At 39.4% G+C, this 3,273-nt stretch overlaps 1 protein-coding gene across 1 annotated transcript in view; it reads left to right on the top strand.

The window, feature by feature from the left end:
• Window positions 1-3,273, top strand: part of hivep2a (HIVEP zinc finger 2a) — a gene marked incomplete at its 5' end in the record, with an annotated part of 92,967 nt that overhangs the window by 8,723 nt on the left and 80,971 nt on the right.

The following is a 3,273-nucleotide window of genomic DNA, read 5'->3' as shown; positions in this document are numbered from 1 at the left end:
GGTAGGACACATACAACTTATAACTGTGTGTGTGTGTGTGTGTGTGTGTGCATGTGTGTGATGGTTATAGCAAGCAATCATAACACAGGCAGACAGAGTTGACAGTTGATGTCATGACATGGGGTCATGAGGTCACATAAAGTATGGTTTGCAGGTAAGAAGATGTTTAAGCAGGAAAAGTTGTGAGGTCTAATTTGAGAATGGACTTGCGAAAGCTGTGAAAAAAGTTATACAACAAATGAAACTTCAGGTGCAAAGAAAAAGGGCAGTAATGGCAAATTGAATTTACTAACAAAATGTTTTAGTAAGAAAATCCAGTTGTAAAAGTAAAATTACCTCAAGTAAATTTCTTAAAATTTAGTAAATTTGGTTGAAATTGTGTTTTATGACATTATATGTGAAAAGTGATGATAGATTTAAACATATGAGAAGAAACTCCTGACCGGAGTAGAGATTCTCTAAAAAACCAAAGAGAAAATGGTGGAAAAAGACCTTCCATGTAATAATAACCATCAATACAATTTAAAATGGCTGATCCACTTGTCATGAGAGAGGGAGAGACCCACACAGAGAAACAGACGGCAAGACAAGAGAGAGCTGAGCTGTATTCATTTAACCAGAATTACTCTCGCTGTTTTCTCCTGGCTGGTTGCCGGGGCAACCGTCCAGCTTCGTTACCAGAGGTGTGACCTCGGCTGGGAGTGTAAATGAAAAAGCTCACTTTCATGGTCCTGCTGCCTGGCATCATGTAAAGTTTCTGTATATTAGCTCCACTCCAAAACGAACAGTTTGTAAAATTATCTTATTCTGATCTCTGTGCGCGCAAGAGGAGTCATTAGGAATGTCTGAGTGTTCAGAGACAGTTTGTGTTGGAGTGATTGGATTTGCTTTACAGTTTGAGTATGACGAGATAGGATGCACTTAATGTGCTGCTTTAACAATGACAGCATCAGTGACCATGACGAAAGAGACAAAAAACAACCTCTTGTTTCAACCAGAAGGTTTTTTTTGTTTTAATGAAATCCTTAGTTATTTTTTATGACAACGTATCATGTAATAATGAAACAAATTACCTGGGAAATAAAATGGCTGTAAAGTGTATAGGAGAAACTCTGGGCTACTGTAGAAACATAACTATAAAAAAAGGAAGTCCTGGCTTAAAATAAGCTTTTTTAAAGTACAAATATTTAGGTCATGTTTCATATCAAAGGAGACCTAATAATGAGGTTAACAATGTAATAAGCTTCGTTTTCTATGTATAAAGCTACAAGCATTAGGCCTCAGCCTCTGCCCTTTGCCCACAATGAGCATTAAGGATCATGTAGGTAAGGAAGTCACATTTTGCATTTTTAATCACAAAACAAAACAGAGAAAGGAGAAGTGGCAGAATGAAGCGCTTGTGCATAATAGATTAAGCAAAAGGTGCTGTTACAGCAGAGACTATGAACAGATTCAGGATTATACATAAATAAGAACTTGTGCAATGGCTGCGGAGCTACAGATTAGCCTAAAAATAAGGATTGATGCTAGACAGAAGAGTGATGTTGGATGCTGAAGAGTAAAGTCTGGCCTTTTTTCTTTCCTTGCTTTTAAAATGTGTGATAGCTGCAAACAGTCTGGCTGGTAGAAGAAACAGCGTATTATGTGTGTGTGTGTCAGCGGTGTCACTTCCTCTTCCTGTGTAACAGACGGCTTTGTATCAAGGATGATATGAACTATGTCATCCAAACAGCCTCTTTCTCTCTGTCTCTATCTCGCTCCCTCGCTCTCACATCATTCCCTATTCTATATGTGTTATCGTCCACGACTCTGTGTGTGTGGGTGTGTGTCAGACAGTGCACAGAAATAGATCATGTAAAGCAAAGATTACTATCTGCACCTCAAAGAACAAACGAGTGGGGTTTTAAACTTCATACAGTGTCATTGCTGTAAGACGCGCACACTCAGACAACACAAAACATGCACAGGATGTGCGTCAGTGCTTGCAGACTGTGCACATGCTGTGCAATGCACTATGCACATTACACTGTGTGTATGTGTGCGTGTGTATGTTAGGTGGGTTATAAGGACATAGATAGTGACAACTGTCAATGGCTGTTCCAAATGGAGGCAAGCTGAGGCAAGTCAGAGAGAGACAGAAAGTACGTCTCCATGCCAACAAGTTGTCCAAATTGATCCAGATAAGATATGTTCCTCTAGAAGACACACTGAAGCTTTTTTATTTTTCTATGTCAGAACAACATAATTTGCCTGTGGCCTCCAATTTTGTTGCAGTTAAAAAATGATTATGATGTGGCAACTCTATGGTTGAGTTTTGGTTAAGTTTAGGAACAAAAACAACTTGGTGATCATGGTTTGGGTTCAAATAAGGACTTTGATCAGGTGCGGGAAACATCATGGTTTGGGTTAAACTTACTACTTCATTAAGGTTAGAGGACCTCTGTCGTCATGGATACAGTAATAAAGGGGTTGTTAATGTTGGGAAGCGAATGATCATGGTCAGGCTTAAAAAAAAAAAGTTGACTGTCACTTGGGAAACAGTGATCTTTTTGTTAATCAGAGATGTTTTTGTTGATCCATCCATCCAACCGACCTCCTCCCTCTGCTCTTTAAAGATTTCACTTCACTTCCTCTTTTGTTCCCGCCATGATGACTACGGCTGTTAGAGGGCGCTGTCACAGTGTTGTTTTCGATGCTGTTGCTGTTGTCTTTGGAGGACAGTCTCCTCCATACACATCCATATCCACACAAAAAAGAATTTATGTACTTGGTTAGGGCGGAGAAGATGGGTTGTTGAGGTTGGTGAAAACTGTTTTTTCCAATAAACAGTCACATCAGGGGTTCTAAGCGTGGTTGTACTGTGAGAACTGGACACCAGGCTACAAAATGGCACCCATTTGTTTCACTGAACGCTGCTCACCCAGCACAGATGCCAAAAACAGGTTGTTTCTGTGTTGTGGTGCAACCTACTCCACATGGGCACTCACTCTTTGCCTGCACATAAAAATTGCTTTTCTTGAACATCATGGATGAAAAAGCCATAATACAGAGAGTAATTATGTCCCTTGTTTGATGTTTCAGATGTTTTTTTTATAATGACTATGGATTCACAGTTTTTGTTGTTGCTGTAGCACCATAGTTAGCCACTGAAACAAATTGGCAGCAAGGCCGATGTGCTGTATACTATAATGTGTGAAATCCACAGTATTTACATTGAGACTATTCAGTGAACCATGAATCAACGTACATTTATTATGTTTCTCCACTCATTTA

The sequence above is a fragment of the Morone saxatilis genome, unplaced genomic scaffold (genome assembly GCF_004916995.1).
Source record: "Morone saxatilis isolate NCDOM2014 unplaced genomic scaffold, NCSU_SB_2.0 Contig7, whole genome shotgun sequence".
In the NCBI taxonomy this organism is placed as follows: Eukaryota; Metazoa; Chordata; class Actinopteri; family Moronidae; genus Morone; species Morone saxatilis.
Note: the sequence above shows the minus strand (reverse complement) of the source record. Positions and strands in the feature narration are given on the sequence as shown.